The 18,620-nt window shown below is 46.2% G+C and overlaps 9 non-coding genes across 9 annotated transcripts; all 9 read right to left on the reverse strand.

Moving 5' to 3' along the window:
- Nucleotides 1-113: 113 nt before the first annotated feature.
- Nucleotides 114-303, reverse strand: LOC130315731 (U2 spliceosomal RNA). Its single transcript, XR_008863176.1, has one exon. It is a non-coding gene; the product is annotated as a U2 spliceosomal RNA (small nuclear RNA).
- A 2,090-nt stretch (nt 304-2,393) lies between these two features.
- LOC130315715 (U2 spliceosomal RNA) lies at nt 2,394-2,584 on the reverse strand. Its single transcript, XR_008863161.1, has one exon. It is a non-coding gene; the product is annotated as a U2 spliceosomal RNA (small nuclear RNA).
- Nucleotides 2,585-4,680: 2,096 nt separating this feature from the next.
- LOC130315727 (U2 spliceosomal RNA) lies at nt 4,681-4,871 on the reverse strand. The gene has a single exon (XR_008863172.1). It is a non-coding gene; the product is annotated as a U2 spliceosomal RNA (small nuclear RNA).
- A 2,092-nt stretch (nt 4,872-6,963) lies between these two features.
- Nucleotides 6,964-7,154, reverse strand: LOC130315739 (U2 spliceosomal RNA). The gene has a single exon (XR_008863182.1). It is a non-coding gene; the product is annotated as a U2 spliceosomal RNA (small nuclear RNA).
- A 2,084-nt stretch (nt 7,155-9,238) lies between these two features.
- Nucleotides 9,239-9,429, reverse strand: LOC130315740 (U2 spliceosomal RNA). The gene has a single exon (XR_008863183.1). It is a non-coding gene; the product is annotated as a U2 spliceosomal RNA (small nuclear RNA).
- A 2,092-nt stretch (nt 9,430-11,521) lies between these two features.
- LOC130315741 (U2 spliceosomal RNA) lies at nt 11,522-11,712 on the reverse strand. Its single transcript, XR_008863184.1, has one exon. It is a non-coding gene; the product is annotated as a U2 spliceosomal RNA (small nuclear RNA).
- A 2,098-nt stretch (nt 11,713-13,810) lies between these two features.
- On the reverse strand, nt 13,811-14,001 carry LOC130315716 (U2 spliceosomal RNA). Its single transcript, XR_008863162.1, has one exon. It is a non-coding gene; the product is annotated as a U2 spliceosomal RNA (small nuclear RNA).
- A 2,084-nt stretch (nt 14,002-16,085) lies between these two features.
- Nucleotides 16,086-16,274, reverse strand: LOC130315733 (U2 spliceosomal RNA). The gene has a single exon (XR_008863178.1). It is a non-coding gene; the product is annotated as a U2 spliceosomal RNA (small nuclear RNA).
- A 2,094-nt stretch (nt 16,275-18,368) lies between these two features.
- LOC130315717 (U2 spliceosomal RNA) lies at nt 18,369-18,559 on the reverse strand. The gene has a single exon (XR_008863163.1). It is a non-coding gene; the product is annotated as a U2 spliceosomal RNA (small nuclear RNA).
- Nucleotides 18,560-18,620: the final 61 nt, after the last annotated feature.

Below are 18,620 nucleotides of genomic sequence, written 5' to 3' on the forward strand. Positions count from 1 at the left end.
TTGTTTTTTTGGCTGCAGCAGCAGCAGCAGCAAGGCCCACAGGGCTGGCTAGCTGGCTAGCCAGCAAGCAGGTAGCAATGAAAGTAGGAATCTTTCTTTTTAACCCTGTAAGGGGGTGGTGCACTGTACCGAAGATACTGCCATATCGGGTCAATGCATAGGGCGACGGAAGCAAGCTTCGAAATCGGCCCCCGTTCTCAAAAATCCATTTAATATATGGTCCCCAGATAGGGGACGTATCAGATATTAAACTGATAAGAACAGATACTACACTTGATCTTAGCCAAAAGGCCGAGAAGCGATAACCGTGAAAGGGGCGGGCCCAACAAGGTCCCCTTCATGGGCACTATCACTGCTTGCTGTCAGGGAGGCTGCCAGACAATTTTCCATGCACACTCTGGGCTGGGGGGCAGTCAACCACCAGTACACACAGCAGAACCTAAACCCATACCATTATTGCTAAGCAGCAAGACAGGGGCCCATTGCACTCCCACGGGGCCTTTTTAAATGCAATCCATAACCCGGATTTGCCAGGAACCCTTCTTACTCCTCCTACTTGCATGTGACACTGGGCTTAGGATCTGCATAGGAAACACACACACAAGCACACACCTACCTTTGTTGCCTGCAGATGCCTCCTTGGCTGTCCCCAAACGGTATCAAACCAACACCCACGGGAAGCTGTAAGCATAGAGGACATGCCTGCACCCCATTGGACTTACCTGTGTGGGTTAAACCCGGGTTATTTGACAACCTATGGCGGTGATGGTTCTGCTCAGGCAGAGCAGTGCTGATGCTCCTCATAAAGCTGTCGCTGCTGTGAAGGTTCTAGGTGACATCACAAATCCCTATGGTTACATACACAACAAAGCTGGGTTGTTGTTGTTTACACTCTGCAAGGCCTGTGGAAGTGAGTGACATCATAGCACTGTAGTTCTGAGGGTTCTAGATGGATGCAACAATCTCCTGTTGCTTCTATGAAGGCCATAATAGACGACATCACCAAACAGCTCCATAGTCACATACACAGCAAAGGAGAGATGTTGTTTACACCTAGTGATGTCAGTGGTATTGAGTGACATCACAGCACAGTGCTAAGGCTCCTGGGCCTGGACACAGCAGCGGCTGCAATATCTCAACGGAGAATACGTTTATATATATGTGTGTGTGTGCGCGTATATATATATATATATATATATATATATATATATATATATTTCTCCGCCGAAATCACTTTTAAACCCATTTCCACCTTTTTTTCCCTTCTCTTCCTCTTACTTTTTTTTCACGTTTTTTTACGTTTTTCTCCTTTTCGCCTCTTTTCTGGGCGTATTATTCTTCTTTTTCTTCTTTTTTTTCGTCTAATGCATACCCCATCAGTGCAGCAATGCTTATTCAATACCGCCAGCAGATGGAGACACTGGGGGATAATTTTCTAAGGATTTATACTGATTTTTCCTGTCTGAATTTGTCGCACAGAAAGTTGCAGGCCAAATATGTGTGACATTTCTGCGACTTTAGCTTCTAGAGCATTTTTACAACATTATACATAGGTGCTGAATACATAAAAAGCGACTGTTCAGCGACAGACAAGTCACATCGGCTGAAAGTAGGCCAGAATGTCAGTCCATGTTGGAGCAGGTTTAGATACAGTCTAAAGCATAGATCTCAAAGTCTGTGCACAGAATTTAGCAAGGGCCTCGCACCTTCTGATGCATCAGGTAGGTGCACAATAGCATAGCCTAACCCTCTGTACTTTGGTCTATATTGATGCGGGACATAGACAGCCAGCTGATGACCAATCCATTAGTGCAATGGATGGCTGGAAGCATTTGTCTTTGCCTTTGCAATACCACAGAAGCAATGCATGGTCAATGTACAGCAATGACACACCTGTGTGAACAGCCAGGAGACCCCCCCCCCCCCCCCCCCCATGTTATGTTACATAGTTACATAGTTAGTACGGTCGAAAAAAGACATATGTCCATCAAGTTCAACCAGGGAATTAAGGGGTAGGGGTGTGGCGCGATATTGGGGAAGGGATGAGATTTTATATTTCTTCATAAGCATTAATCTTATTTTGTCAATTAGGAACATTCAGCACCCACCCGCTATCAAGGCAGCTGCCTATCATGTCATGCCCTACCTGCACAGGTGTGCTGGCTACTCAAATGATCCAATTAAGGAGGCCATTTAGTCAGCAGCAGCAGAAGTCCTGTGCCTGGACGCTCCAACAGCGGCCAGACACAAGCAGAAGCAGAAGCAGCAGCAGCACCACCTTTTGTTTTTTGGCTGCAGCAGCAGCAGCAGCAAGGCCCACAGGGCTGGCTAGCTGGCTAGCCAGCAAGCAGGTAGCAATGAAAGTAGGAATCTTTCTTTTTAACCCTGTAAGGGGGTGGTGCACTGTACCCGAAGATACTGCCATATCGGGTCAATGCATAGGGCGACGGAAGCAAGCTTCGAAATCGGCCCCCGTTCTCAAAAATCCATTTAATATATGGTCCCCAGATAGGGGACGTATCAGATATTAAACTGATAAGAACAGATACTACACTTGATCTTAGCCAAAAGGCCGAGAAGCGATAACCGTGAAAGGGGCGGGCCCAACAAGGTCCCCTTCATGGGCACTATCACTGCTTGCTGTCAGGGAGGCTGCCAGACAATTTTCCATGCACACTCTGGGCTGGGGGGCAGTCAACCACCAGTACACACAGCAGAACCTAAACCCATACCATTATTGCTAAGCAGCAAGACAGGGGCCCATTGCACTCCCACGGGGCCTTTTTAAATGCAATCCATAACCCGGATTTGCCAGGAACCCTTCTTACTCCTCCTACTTGCATGTGACACTGGGCTTAGGATCTGCATAGGAAACACACACACAAGCACACACCTACCTTTGTTGCCTGCAGATGCCTCCTTGGCTGTCCCCAAACGGTATCAAACCAACACCCACGGGAAGCTGTAAGCATAGAGGACATGCCTGCACCCCATTGGACTTACCTGTGTGGGTTAAACCCGGGTTATTTGACAACCTATGGCGGTGATGGTTCTGCTCAGGCAGAGCAGTGCTGATGCTCCTCATAAAGCTGTCGCTGCTGTGAAGGTTCTAGGTGACATCACAAATCCCTATGGTTACATACACAACAAAGCTGGGTTGTTGTTGTTTACACTCTGCAAGGCCTGTGGAAGTGAGTGACATCATAGCACTGTAGTTCTGAGGGTTCTAGATGGATGCAACAATCTCCTGTTGCTTCTATGAAGGCCATAATAGACGACATCACCAAACAGCTCCATAGTCACATACACAGCAAAGGAGAGATGTTGTTTACACCTAGTGATGTCAGTGGTATTGAGTGACATCACAGCACAGTGCTAAGGCTCCTGGGCCTGGACACAGCAGCGGCTGCAATATCTCAACGGAGAATACGTTTATATATATGTGTGTGTGTGCGCGTATATATATATATATATATATATATATATATATATATATATATATATATTTCTCCGCCGAAATCACTTTTAAACCCATTTCCACCTTTTTTTCCCTTCTCTTCCTCTTACTTTTTTTTCACGTTTTTTTACGTTTTTCTCCTTTTCGCCTCTTTTCTGGGCGTATTATTCTTCTTTTTCTTCTTTTTTTTCGTCTAATGCATACCCCATCAGTGCAGCAATGCTTATTCAATACCGCCAGCAGATGGAGACACTGGGGGATAATTTTCTAAGGATTTATACTGATTTTTCCTGTCTGAATTTGTCGCACAGAAAGTTGCAGGCCAAATATGTGTGACATTTCTGCGACTTTAGCTTCTAGAGCATTTTTACAACATTATACATAGGTGCTGAATACATAAAAAGCGACTGTTCAGCGACAGACAAGTCGCATCGGCTGAAAGTAGGCCAGAATGTCAGTCCATGTTGGAGCAGGTTTAGATACAGTCTAAAGCATAGATCTCAAAGTCTGTGCACAGAATTTAGCAAGGGCCTCGCACCTTCTGATGCATCAGGTAGGTGCACAATAGCATAGCCTAACCCTCTGTACTTTGGTCTATATTGATGCGGGACATAGACAGCCAGCTGATGACCAATCCATTAGTGCAATGGATGGCTGGAAGCATTTGTCTTTGCCTTTGCAATACCACAGAAGCAATGCATGGTCAATGTACAGCAATGACACACCTGTGTGAACAGCCAGGAGACCCCCCCCCCCCCCCCCCATGTTATGTTACATAGTTACATAGTTAGTACGGTCGAAAAAAGACATATGTCCATCAAGTTCAACCAGGGAATTAAGGGGTAGGGGTGTGGCGCGATATTGGGGAAGGGATGAGATTTTATATTTCTTCATAAGCATTAATCTTATTTTGTCAATTAGGAACATTCAGCACCCACCCGCTATCAAGGCAGCTGCCTATCATGTCATGCCCTACCTGCACAGGTGTGCTGGCTACTCAAATGATCCAATTAAGGAGGCCATTTAGTCAGCAGCAGCAGAAGTCCTGTGCCTGGACGCTCCAACAGCGGCCAGACACAAGCAGAAGCAGAAGCAGCAGCAGCACCACCTTTTGTTTTTTGGCTGCAGCAGCAGCAGCAGCAAGGCCCACAGGGCTGGCTAGCTGGCTAGCCAGCAAGCAGGTAGCAATGAAAGTAGGAATCTTTCTTTTTAACCCTGTAAGGGGGTGGTGCACTGTACCCGAAGATACTGCCATATCGGGTCAATGCATAGGGCGACGGAAGCAAGCTTCGAAATCGGCCCCCGTTCTCAAAAATCCATTTAATATATGGTCCCCAGATAGGGGACGTATCAGATATTAAACTGATAAGAACAGATACTACACTTGATCTTAGCCAAAAGGCCGAGAAGCGATAACCGTGAAAGGGGCGGGCCCAACAAGGTCCCCTTCATGGGCACTATCACTGCTTGCTGTCAGGGAGGCTGCCAGACAATTTTCCATGCACACTCTGGGCTGGGGGGCAGTCAACCACCAGTACACACAGCAGAACCTAAACCCATACCATTATTGCTAAGCAGCAAGACAGGGGCCCATTGCACTCCCACGGGGCCTTTTTAAATGCAATCCATAACCCGGATTTGCCAGGAACCCTTCTTACTCCTCCTACTTGCATGTGACACTGGGCTTAGGATCTGCATAGGAAACACACACACAAGCACACACCTACCTTTGTTGCCTGCAGATGCCTCCTTGGCTGTCCCCAAACGGTATCAAACCAACACCCACGGGAAGCTGTAAGCATAGAGGACATGCCTGCACCCCATTGGACTTACCTGTGTGGGTTAAACCCGGGTTATTTGACAACCTATGGCGGTGATGGTTCTGCTCAGGCAGAGCAGTGCTGATGCTCCTCATAAAGCTGTCGCTGCTGTGAAGGTTCTAGGTGACATCACAAATCCCTATGGTTACATACACAACAAAGCTGGGTTGTTGTTGTTTACACTCTGCAAGGCCTGTGGAAGTGAGTGACATCATAGCACTGTAGTTCTGAGGGTTCTAGATGGATGCAACAATCTCCTGTTGCTTCTATGAAGGCCATAATAGACGACATCACCAAACAGCTCCATAGTCACATACACAGCAAAGGAGAGATGTTGTTTACACCTAGTGATGTCAGTGGTATTGAGTGACATCACAGCACAGTGCTAAGGCTCCTGGGCCTGGACACAGCAGCGGCTGCAATATCTCAACGGAGAATACGTTTATATATATGTGTGTGTGTGCGCGTATATATATATATATATATATATATATATATATATATATATATATTTCTCCGCCGAAATCACTTTTAAACCCATTTCCACCTTTTTTTCCCTTCTCTTCCTCTTACTTTTTTTTCACGTTTTTTTACGTTTTTCTCCTTTTCGCCTCTTTTCTGGGCGTATTATTCTTCTTTTTCTTCTTTTTTTTCGTCTAATGCATACCCCATCAGTGCAGCAATGCTTATTCAATACCGCCAGCAGATGGAGACACTGGGGGATAATTTTCTAAGGATTTATACTGATTTTTCCTGTCTGAATTTGTCGCACAGAAAGTTGCAGGCCAAATATGTGTGACATTTCTGCGACTTTAGCTTCTAGAGCATTTTTACAACATTATACATAGGTGCTGAATACATAAAAAGCGACTGTTCAGCGACAGACAAGTCGCATCGGCTGAAAGTAGGCCAGAATGTCAGTCCATGTTGGAGCAGGTTTAGATACAGTCTAAAGCATAGATCTCAAAGTCTGTGCACAGAATTTAGCAAGGGCCTCGCACCTTCTGATGCATCAGGTAGGTGCACAATAGCATAGCCTAACCCTCTGTACTTTGGTCTATATTGATGCGGGACATAGACAGCCAGCTGATGACCAATCCATTAGTGCAATGGATGGCTGGAAGCATTTGTCTTTGCCTTTGCAATACCACAGAAGCAATGCATGGTCAATGTACAGCAATGACACACCTGTGTGAACAGCCAGGAGACCCCCCCCCCCCCCCCCCATGTTATGTTACATAGTTACATAGTTAGTACGGTCGAAAAAAGACATATGTCCATCAAGTTCAACCAGGGAATTAAGGGGTAGGGGTGTGGCGCGATATTGGGGAAGGGATGAGATTTTATATTTCTTCATAAGCATTAATCTTATTTTGTCAATTAGGAACATTCAGCACCCACCCGCTATCAAGGCAGCTGCCTATCATGTCATGCCCTACCTGCACAGGTGTGCTGGCTACTCAAATGATCCAATTAAGGAGGCCATTTAGTCAGCAGCAGCAGAAGTCCTGTGCCTGGACGCTCCAACAGCGGCCAGACACAAGCAGAAGCAGAAGCAGCAGCAGCACCACCTTTTGTTTTTTGGCTGCAGCAGCAGCAGCAGCAAGGCCCACAGGGCTGGCTAGCTGGCTAGCCAGCAAGCAGGTAGCAATGAAAGTAGGAATCTTTCTTTTTAACCCTGTAAGGGGGTGGTGCACTGTACCCGAAGATACTGCCATATCGGGTCAATGCATAGGGCGACGGAAGCAAGCTTCGAAATCGGCCCCCGTTCTCAAAAATCCATTTAATATATGGTCCCCAGATAGGGGACGTATCAGATATTAAACTGATAAGAACAGATACTACACTTGATCTTAGCCAAAAGGCCGAGAAGCGATAACCGTGAAAGGGGCGGGCCCAACAAGGTCCCCTTCATGGGCACTATCACTGCTTGCTGTCAGGGAGGCTGCCAGACAATTTTCCATGCACACTCTGGGCTGGGGGGCAGTCAACCACCAGTACACACAGCAGAACCTAAACCCATACCATTATTGCTAAGCAGCAAGACAGGGGCCCATTGCACTCCCACGGGGCCTTTTTAAATGCAATCCATAACCCGGATTTGCCAGGAACCCTTCTTACTCCTCCTACTTGCATGTGACACTGGGCTTAGGATCTGCATAGGAAACACACACACAAGCACACACCTACCTTTGTTGCCTGCAGATGCCTCCTTGGCTGTCCCCAAACGGTATCAAACCAACACCCACGGGAAGCTGTAAGCATAGAGGACATGCCTGCACCCCATTGGACTTACCTGTGTGGGTTAAACCCGGGTTATTTGACAACCTATGGCGGTGATGGTTCTGCTCAGGCAGAGCAGTGCTGATGCTCCTCATAAAGCTGTCGCTGCTGTGAAGGTTCTAGGTGACATCACAAATCCCTATGGTTACATACACAACAAAGCTGGGTTGTTGTTGTTTACACTCTGCAAGGCCTGTGGAAGTGAGTGACATCATAGCACTGTAGTTCTGAGGGTTCTAGATGGATGCAACAATCTCCTGTTGCTTCTATGAAGGCCATAATAGACGACATCACCAAACAGCTCCATAGTCACATACACAGCAAAGGAGAGATGTTGTTTACACCTAGTGATGTCAGTGGTATTGAGTGACATCACAGCACAGTGCTAAGGCTCCTGGGCCTGGACACAGCAGCGGCTGCAATATCTCAACGGAGAATACGTTTATATATATGTGTGTGTGTGCGCGTATATATATATATATATATATATATATATATATATATATATATTTCTCCGCCGAAATCACTTTTAAACCCATTTCCACCTTTTTTTCCCTTCTCTTCCTCTTACTTTTTTTTCACGTTTTTTTACGTTTTTCTCCTTTTCGCCTCTTTTCTGGGCGTATTATTCTTCTTTTTCTTCTTTTTTTTCGTCTAATGCATACCCCATCAGTGCAGCAATGCTTATTCAATACCGCCAGCAGATGGAGACACTGGGGGATAATTTTCTAAGGATTTATACTGATTTTTCCTGTCTGAATTTGTCGCACAGAAAGTTGCAGGCCAAATATGTGTGACATTTCTGCGACTTTAGCTTCTAGAGCATTTTTACAACATTATACATAGGTGCTGAATACATAAAAAGCGACTGTTCAGCGACAGACAAGTCGCATCGGCTGAAAGTAGGCCAGAATGTCAGTCCATGTTGGAGCAGGTTTAGATACAGTCTAAAGCATAGATCTCAAAGTCTGTGCACAGAATTTAGCAAGGGCCTCGCACCTTCTGATGCATCAGGTAGGTGCACAATAGCATAGCCTAACCCTCTGTACTTTGGTCTATATTGATGCGGGACATAGACAGCCAGCTGATGACCAATCCATTAGTGCAATGGATGGCTGGAAGCATTTGTCTTTGCCTTTGCAATACCACAGAAGCAATGCATGGTCAATGTACAGCAATGACACACCTGTGTGAACAGCCAGGAGACCCCCCCCCCCCATGTTATGTTACATAGTTACATAGTTAGTACGGTCGAAAAAAGACATATGTCCATCAAGTTCAACCAGGGAATTAAGGGGTAGGGGTGTGGCGCGATATTGGGGAAGGGATGAGATTTTATATTTCTTCATAAGCATTAATCTTATTTTGTCAATTAGGAACATTCAGCACCCACCCGCTATCAAGGCAGCTGCCTATCATGTCATGCCCTACCTGCACAGGTGTGCTGGCTACTCAAATGATCCAATTAAGGAGGCCATTTAGTCAGCAGCAGCAGAAGTCCTGTGCCTGGACGCTCCAACAGCGGCCAGACACAAGCAGAAGCAGAAGCAGCAGCAGCACCACCTTTTGTTTTTTGGCTGCAGCAGCAGCAGCAGCAAGGCCCACAGGGCTGGCTAGCTGGCTAGCCAGCAAGCAGGTAGCAATGAAAGTAGGAATCTTTCTTTTTAACCCTGTAAGGGGGTGGTGCACTGTACCCGAAGATACTGCCATATCGGGTCAATGCATAGGGCGACGGAAGCAAGCTTCGAAATCGGCCCCCGTTCTCAAAAATCCATTTAATATATGGTCCCCAGATAGGGGACGTATCAGATATTAAACTGATAAGAACAGATACTACACTTGATCTTAGCCAAAAGGCCGAGAAGCGATAACCGTGAAAGGGGCGGGCCCAACAAGGTCCCCTTCATGGGCACTATCACTGCTTGCTGTCAGGGAGGCTGCCAGACAATTTTCCATGCACACTCTGGGCTGGGGGGCAGTCAACCACCAGTACACACAGCAGAACCTAAACCCATACCATTATTGCTAAGCAGCAAGACAGGGGCCCATTGCACTCCCACGGGGCCTTTTTAAATGCAATCCATAACCCGGATTTGCCAGGAACCCTTCTTACTCCTCCTACTTGCATGTGACACTGGGCTTAGGATCTGCATAGGAAACACACACACAAGCACACACCTACCTTTGTTGCCTGCAGATGCCTCCTTGGCTGTCCCCAAACGGTATCAAACCAACACCCACGGGAAGCTGTAAGCATAGAGGACATGCCTGCACCCCATTGGACTTACCTGTGTGGGTTAAACCCGGGTTATTTGACAACCTATGGCGGTGATGGTTTTGCTCAGGCAGAGCAGTGCTGATGCTCCTCATAAAGCTGTCGCTGCTGTGAAGGTTCTAGGTGACATCACAAATCCCTATGGTTACATACACAACAAAGCTGGGTTGTTGTTGTTTACACTCTGCAAGGCCTGTGGAAGTGAGTGACATCATAGCACTGTAGTTCTGAGGGTTCTAGATGGATGCAACAATCTCCTGTTGCTTCTATGAAGGCCATAATAGACGACATCACCAAACAGCTCCATAGTCACATACACAGCAAAGGAGAGATGTTGTTTACACCTAGTGATGTCAGTGGTATTGAGTGACATCACAGCACAGTGCTAAGGCTCCTGGGCCTGGACACAGCAGCGGCTGCAATATCTCAACGGAGAATACGTTTATATATATGTGTGTGTGTGCGCGTATATATATATATATATATATATATATATATATATATATATATATATATATATATATCTCCGCCGAAATCACTTTTAAACCCATTTCCACCTTTTTTTCCCTTCTCTTCCTCTTACTTTTTTTTCACGTTTTTTTACGTTTTTCTCCTTTTCGCCTCTTTTCTGGGCGTATTATTCTTCTTTTTCTTCTTTTTTTTCGTCTAATGCATACCCCATCAGTGCAGCAATGCTTATTCAATACCGCCAGCAGATGGAGACACTGGGGGATAATTTTCTAAGGATTTATACTGATTTTTCCTGTCTGAATTTGTCGCACAGAAAGTTGCAGGCCAAATATGTGTGACATTTCTGCGACTTTAGCTTCTAGAGCATTTTTACAACATTATACATAGGTGCTGAATACATAAAAAGCGACTGTTCAGCGACAGACAAGTCGCATCGGCTGAAAGTAGGCCAGAATGTCAGTCCATGTTGGAGCAGGTTTAGATACAGTCTAAAGCATAGATCTCAAAGTCTGTGCACAGAATTTAGCAAGGGCCTCGCACCTTCTGATGCATCAGGTAGGTGCACAATAGCATAGCCTAACCCTCTGTACTTTGGTCTATATTGATGCGGGACATAGACAGCCAGCTGATGACCAATCCATTAGTGCAATGGATGGCTGGAAGCATTTGTCTTTGCCTTTGCAATACCACAGAAGCAATGCATGGTCAATGTACAGCAATGACACACCTGTGTGAACAGCCAGGAGACCCCCCCCATGTTATGTTACATAGTTACATAGTTAGTACGGTCGAAAAAAGACATATGTCCATCAAGTTCAACCAGGGAATTAAGGGGTAGGGGTGTGGCGCGATATTGGGGAAGGGATGAGATTTTATATTTCTTCATAAGCATTAATCTTATTTTGTCAATTAGGAACATTCAGCACCCACCCGCTATCAAGGCAGCTGCCTATCATGTCATGCCCTACCTGCACAGGTGTGCTGGCTACTCAAATGATCCAATTAAGGAGGCCATTTAGTCAGCAGCAGCAGAAGTCCTGTGCCTGGACGCTCCAACAGCGGCCAGACACAAGCAGAAGCAGAAGCAGCAGCAGCACCACCTTTTGTTTTTTGGCTGCAGCAGCAGCAGCAGCAAGGCCCACAGGGCTGGCTAGCTGGCTAGCCAGCAAGCAGGTAGCAATGAAAGTAGGAATCTTTCTTTTTAACCCTGTAAGGGGGTGGTGCACTGTACCCGAAGATACTGCCATATCGGGTCAATGCATAGGGCGACGGAAGCAAGCTTCGAAATCGGCCCCCGTTCTCAAAAATCCATTTAATATATGGTCCCCAGATAGGGGACGTATCAGATATTAAACTGATAAGAACAGATACTACACTTGATCTTAGCCAAAAGGCCGAGAAGCGATAACCGTGAAAGGGGCGGGCCCAACAAGGTCCCCTTCATGGGCACTATCACTGCTTGCTGTCAGGGAGGCTGCCAGACAATTTTCCATGCACACTCTGGGCTGGGGGGCAGTCAACCACCAGTACACACAGCAGAACCTAAACCCATACCATTATTGCTAAGCAGCAAGACAGGGGCCCATTGCACTCCCACGGGGCCTTTTTAAATGCAATCCATAACCCGGATTTGCCAGGAACCCTTCTTACTCCTCCTACTTGCATGTGACACTGGGCTTAGGATCTGCATAGGAAACACACACACAAGCACACACCTACCTTTGTTGCCTGCAGATGCCTCCTTGGCTGTCCCCAAACGGTATCAAACCAACACCCACGGGAAGCTGTAAGCATAGAGGACATGCCTGCACCCCATTGGACTTACCTGTGTGGGTTAAACCCGGGTTATTTGACAACCTATGGCGGTGATGGTTCTGCTCAGGCAGAGCAGTGCTGATGCTCCTCATAAAGCTGTCGCTGCTGTGAAGGTTCTAGGTGACATCACAAATCCCTATGGTTACATACACAACAAAGCTGGGTTGTTGTTGTTTACACTCTGCAAGGCCTGTGGAAGTGAGTGACATCATAGCACTGTAGTTCTGAGGGTTCTAGATGGATGCAACAATCTCCTGTTGCTTCTATGAAGGCCATAATAGACGACATCACCAAACAGCTCCATAGTCACATACACAGCAAAGGAGAGATGTTGTTTACACCTAGTGATGTCAGTGGTATTGAGTGACATCACAGCACAGTGCTAAGGCTCCTGGGCCTGGACACAGCAGCGGCTGCAATATCTCAACGGAGAATACGTTTATATATATGTGTGTGTGTGCGCGTATATATATATATATATATATATATATATATATATATATATATATATATTCTCCGCCGAAATCACTTTTAAACCCATTTCCACCTTTTTTTCCCTTCTCTTCCTCTTACTTTTTTTTCACGTTTTTTTACGTTTTTCTCCTTTTCGCCTCTTTTCTGGGCGTATTATTCTTCTTTTTCTTCTTTTTTTTCGTCTAATGCATACCCCATCAGTGCAGCAATGCTTATTCAATACCGCCAGCAGATGGAGACACTGGGGGATAATTTTCTAAGGATTTATACTGATTTTTCCTGTCTGAATTTGTCGCACAGGAAAGTTGCAGGCCAAATATGTGTGACATTTCTGCGACTTTAGCTTCTAGAGCATTTTTACAACATTATACATAGGTGCTGAATACATAAAAAGCGACTGTTCAGCGACAGACAAGTCGCATCGCTGAAAGTAGGCCAGAATGTCAGTCCATGTTGGAGCAGGTTTAGATACAGTCTAAAGCATAGATCTCAAAGTCTGTGCACAGAATTTAGCAAGGGCCTCGCACCTTCTGATGCATCAGGTAGGTGCACAATAGCATAGCCTAACCCTCTGTACTTTGGTCTATATTGATGCGGGACATAGACAGCCAGCTGATGACCAATCCATTAGTGCAATGGATGGCTGGAAGCATTTGTCTTTGCCTTTGCAATACCACAGAAGCAATGCATGGTCAATGTACAGCAATGACACACCTGTGTGAACAGCCAGGAGACCCCCCCCCCCCCCCCCCCCCCCCATGTTATGTTACATAGTTACATAGTTAGTACGGTCGAAAAAAGACATATGTCCATCAAGTTCACCAGGGAATTAAGGGGTAGGGGTGTGGCGCGATATTGGGGAAGGGATGAGATTTTATATTTCTTCATAAGCATTAATCTTATTTTGTCAATTAGGAACATTCAGCACCCACCCGCTATCAAGGCAGCTGCCTATCATGTCATGCCCTACCTGCACAGGTGTGCTGGCTACTCAAATGATCCAATTAAGGAGGCCATTTAGTCAGCAGCAGCAGAAGTCCTGTGCCTGGACGCTCCAACAGCGGCAGACACAAGCAGAAGCAGAAGCAGCAGCAGCACCACCTTTTGTTTTTTGGCTGCAGCAGCAGCAGCAGCAAGGCCCACAGGGCTGGCTAGCTGGCTAGCCAGCAAGCAGGTAGCAATGAAAGTAGAATCTTTCTTTTTAACCCTGTAAGGGGGTGGTGCACTGTACCCGAAGATACTGCCATATCGGGTCAATGCATAGGGCGACGGAAGCAAGCTTCGAAATCGGCCCCCGTTCTCAAAAATCCATTTAATATATGGTCCCCAGATAGGGGACGTATCAGATATTAAACTGATAAGAACAGATACTACACTTGATCTTAGCCAAAAGGCCGAGAAGCGATAACCGTGAAAGGGCGGGCCCAACAAGGTCCCCTTCATGGGCACTATCACTGCTTGCTGTCAGGGAGGCTGCCAGACAATTTTCCATGCACACTCTGGGCTGGGGGGCAGTCAACACCAGTACACACAGCAGAACCTAAACCCATACCATTATTGCTAAGCAGCAAGACAGGGGCCCATTGCACTCCCACGGGGCCTTTTTAAATGCAATCCATAACCCGGATTTGCCAGGAACCCCTTCTTACTCCTCCTACTTGCATGTGACACTGGGCTTAGGATCTGCATAGGAAACACACACACAAGCACACACCTACCTTTGTTGCCTGCAGATGCCTCCTTGGCTGTCCCCAAACGGTATCAAACCAACACCCACGGGAAGCTGTAAGCATAGAGGACATGCCTGCACCCCATTGGACTTACCTGTGTGGGTTAAACCCGGGTTATTTGACAACCTATGGCGGTGATGGTTCTGCCTCAGGCAGAGCAGTGCTGATGCTCCTCATAAAGCTGTCGCTGCTGTGAAGGTTCTAGGTGACATCACAAATCCCTATGGTTACATACACAACAAAGCTGGGTTGTTGTTGTTTACACTCTGCAAGGCCTGTGGAAGTGAGTGACATCATAGCACTGTAGTTCTGAGGGTTCTAGATGGATGCAACAATCTCCTGTTGCTTCTATGAAGGCCATAATAGACGACATCACAAACAGCTCCATAGTCACATACACAGCAAAGGAGAGATGTTGTTTACACCTAGTGATGTCAGTGGTATTGAGTGACATCACAGCACAGTGCTAAGGCTCCTGGGCCTGGACACAGCAGCGGCTGCAATATCTCAACGGAGAATACGTTTATATATATGTGTGTGTGTGCGCGTATATATATATATATATATATATATATATATATATATTTCTCCGCCGAAATCACTTTTAAACCCATTTCCACCTTTTTTTCCCTTCTCTTCCTCTTACTTTTTTTTCACGTTTTTTTACGTTTTTCTCCTTTTCGCCTCTTTTCTGGGCGTATTATTCTTCTTTTTCTTCTTTTTTTTCGTCTAATGCATACCCCATCAGTGCAGCAATGCTTATTCAATACCGCCAGCAGATGGAGACACTGGGGGATAATTTTCTAAGGGATTTATACTGATTTTTCCTGTCTGAATTTGTCGCACAGAAAGTTGCAGGCCAAATATGTGTGACATTTCTGCGACTTTAGCTTCTAGAGCATTTTTACAACATTATACATAGGTGCTGAATACATAAAAAAGCGACTGTTCAGCGACAGACAAGTCGCATCGGCTGAAAGTAGGCCAGAATGTCAGTCCCATGTTGGAGCAGGTTTAGATACAGTCTAAAGCATAGATCTCAAAGTCTGTGCACAGAATTTAGCAAGGGCCTCGCACCTTCTGATGCATCAGGTAGGTGCACAATAGCATAGCCTAACCCTCTGTACTTTGGTCTATATTGATGCGGGACATAGACAGCCAGCTGATGACCAATCCATTAGTGCAATGGATGGCTGGAAGCATTTGTCTTTGCCTTTGCAATACCACAGAAGCAATGCATGGTCAATGTACAGCAATGACACACCTGTGTGAACAGCCAGGAGACCCCCCCCCCCCCCCCCCATGTTATGTTACATAGTTACATAGTTAGTACGTCGAAAAAAGACATATGTCCATCAAGTTCAACCAGGGAATTAAGGGTAGGGGTGTGGCGCGATATTGGGGAAGGGATGAGATTTTATATTTCTTCATAAGCATTAATCTTATTTTGTCAATTAGGAACATTCAGCACCCACCCGCTATCAAGGCAGCTGCCTATCATGTCATGCCCTACCTGCACAGGTGTGCTGGCTACTCAAATGATCCAATTAAGGAGGCCATTTAGTCAGCAGCAGCAGAAGTCCTGTGCCTGGACGCTCCAACAGCGGCCAGACACAAGCAGAAGCAGAAGCAGCAGCAGCACCACCTTTTGTTTTTTGGCTGCAGCAGCAGCAGCAGCAAGGCCCACAGGGCTGGCTAGCTGGCTAGCCAGCAAGCAGGTAGCAATGAACGTAGGAATCTTTCTTTTTAACCCTGTAAGGGGGTGGTGCACTGTACCCGAAGATACTGCCATATCGGGTCAATGCATAGGGCGACGGAAGCAAGCTTCGAAATCGGCCCCCGTTCTCAAAATCCATTTAATATATGGTCCCCAGATAGGGGACGTATCAGATATTAAACTGATAAGAACAGATACTACACTTGATCTTAGCCAAAAGGCCGGAAGCGATAACCGTGAAAGGGGCGGGCCCAACAAGGTCCCCTTCATGGGCACTATCACTGCTTGCTGTCAGGGAGGCTGCCAGACAATTTTCCATGCACACTCTGGCTGGGGGGCAGTCAACCACCAGTACCACACAGCAGAACCTAAACCCCATACCATTATTGCTAAGCAGCAAGACAGGGGCCCATTGCACTCCACGGGCCTTTTTAAATGCAATCCATAACCCCGGATTTGCCAGGAACCCTTCTTACTCCTCCTACTTGCATGTGACACTGGGCTTAGGATCTGCATAGGAACACACACACAAGCACACACCTACCTTTGTTGCCTGCAGATGCCTCCTTGGCTGTCCCCAAAACGGTATCAAACCAACACCCACGGGAAGCTGTAAGCATAGAGGACATGCCTGCACCCCATTGGACTTACCTGTGTGGGTTAAACCCGGGTTATTTGACAACCTATGGCGGTGATGGTTCTGCTCAGGCAGAGCAGTGCTGATGCTCCTCATAAAGCTGTCGCTGCTGTGAAGGTTCTAGGTGACATCACAAATCCCTATGGTTACATACACAACAAAGCTGGGTTGTTGTTGTTTACACTCTGCAAGGCCTGTGGAAGTGAGTGACATCATAGCACTGTAGTTCTGAGGGTTCTAGATGGATGCAACAATCTCCTGTTGCTTCTATGAAGGCCATAATAGACGACATCACCAAACAGCTCCATAGTCACATACACAGCAAAGGAGAGATGTTGTTTACACCTAGTGATGTCAGTGGTATTGAGTGACATCACAGCACAGTGCTAAGGCTCCTGGCCTGGACACAGCAGCGGCTGCAATATCTCAACGGAGAATACGTTTATATATATATGTGTGTGTGTGCGCGTATATATATATATATATATATATATTATATATATATATATATATATTTCTCCGCCGAAATCACTTTTAAACCCATTTCCACCTTTTTTTCCCTTCTCTTCCTCTTACTTTTTTTTCACGTTTTTTACGTTTTTCTCCTTTTCGCCTCTTTTCTGGGCGTATTATTCTTCTTTTTCTTCTTTTTTTTCGTCTAATGCATACCCCATCAGTGCAGCAATGCTTATTCAATACCGCCAGCAGATGGAGACACTGGGGGATAATTTTCTAAGGATTTATACTGATTTTTCCTGTCTGAATTTGTCGCACAGAAAGTTGCAGGCCAAATATGTGTGACATTTCTGCGACTTTAGCTTCTAGAGCATTTTTACAACATTATACATAGGTGCTGAATACATAAAAAGCGACTGTTCAGCGACAGACAAGTCGCATCGGCTGAAAGTAGGCCAGAATGTCAGTCCATGTTGGAGCAGGTTTAGATACAGTCTAAAGCATAGATCTCAAAGTCTGTGCACAGAATTTAGCAAGGGCCTCGCACCTTCTGATGCATCAGGTAGGTGGCACAATAGCATAGCCTAACCCTCTGTACTTTGGTCTATATTGATGCGGGACATAGACAGCCAGCTGATGACCAATCCATTAGTGCAATGGATGGCTGGAAGCATTTGTCTTTGCCTTTGCAATACACAGAAGCAATGCATGGTCAATGTACAGCAATGACACACCTGTGTGAACAGCCAGGAGACCCCCCCCCCCCCCCCCCCATGTTATGTTACATAGTTACATAGTTAGTACGGTCGAAAAAAGACATATGTCCATCAAGTTCAACCAGGGAATTAAGGGGTAGGGGTGTGGCGCGATATTGGGGAAGGGATGAGATTTTATATTTCTTCATAAGCATTAATCTTATTTTGTCAATTAGGAACATTCAGCACCCACCCGCTATCAAGGCAGCTGCCTATCATGTCATGCCCTACCTGCACAGGTGTGCTGGCTACTCAAATGATCCAATTAAGGAGGCCATTTAGTCAGCAGCAGCAGAAGTCCTGTGCCTGGACGCTCCAACAGCGGCCAGACACAAGCAGAAGCAGAAGCAGCAGCAGCACCACCTTTTGTTTTTTGGCTGCAGCAGCAGCAGCAGCAAGGCCCACAGAGCTGGCTAGCTGGCTAGCCAGCAAGCAGGTAGCAATGAAAGTAGGAATCTTTCTTTTTAACCCTGTAAGGGGGTGGTGCACTGTACCCGAAGATACTGCCATATCGGGTCAATGCATAGGGCGACGGAAGCAAGCTTCGAAATCGGCCCCCGTTCTCAAAAATCCATTTAATATATGGTCCCCAGATAGGGGACGTATCAGATATTAAACTGATAAGAACAGATACTACACTTGATCTTAGCCAAAAGGCCGAGAAGCGATAACCGTGAAAGGGGCGGGCCCAACAAGGTCCCCTTCATGGGCACTATCACTGCTTGCTGTC

The sequence above is a fragment of the Hyla sarda genome, unplaced genomic scaffold (genome assembly GCF_029499605.1).
Source record: "Hyla sarda isolate aHylSar1 unplaced genomic scaffold, aHylSar1.hap1 scaffold_1887, whole genome shotgun sequence".
NCBI classification, from domain to species: domain Eukaryota; kingdom Metazoa; phylum Chordata; class Amphibia; order Anura; family Hylidae; genus Hyla; species Hyla sarda.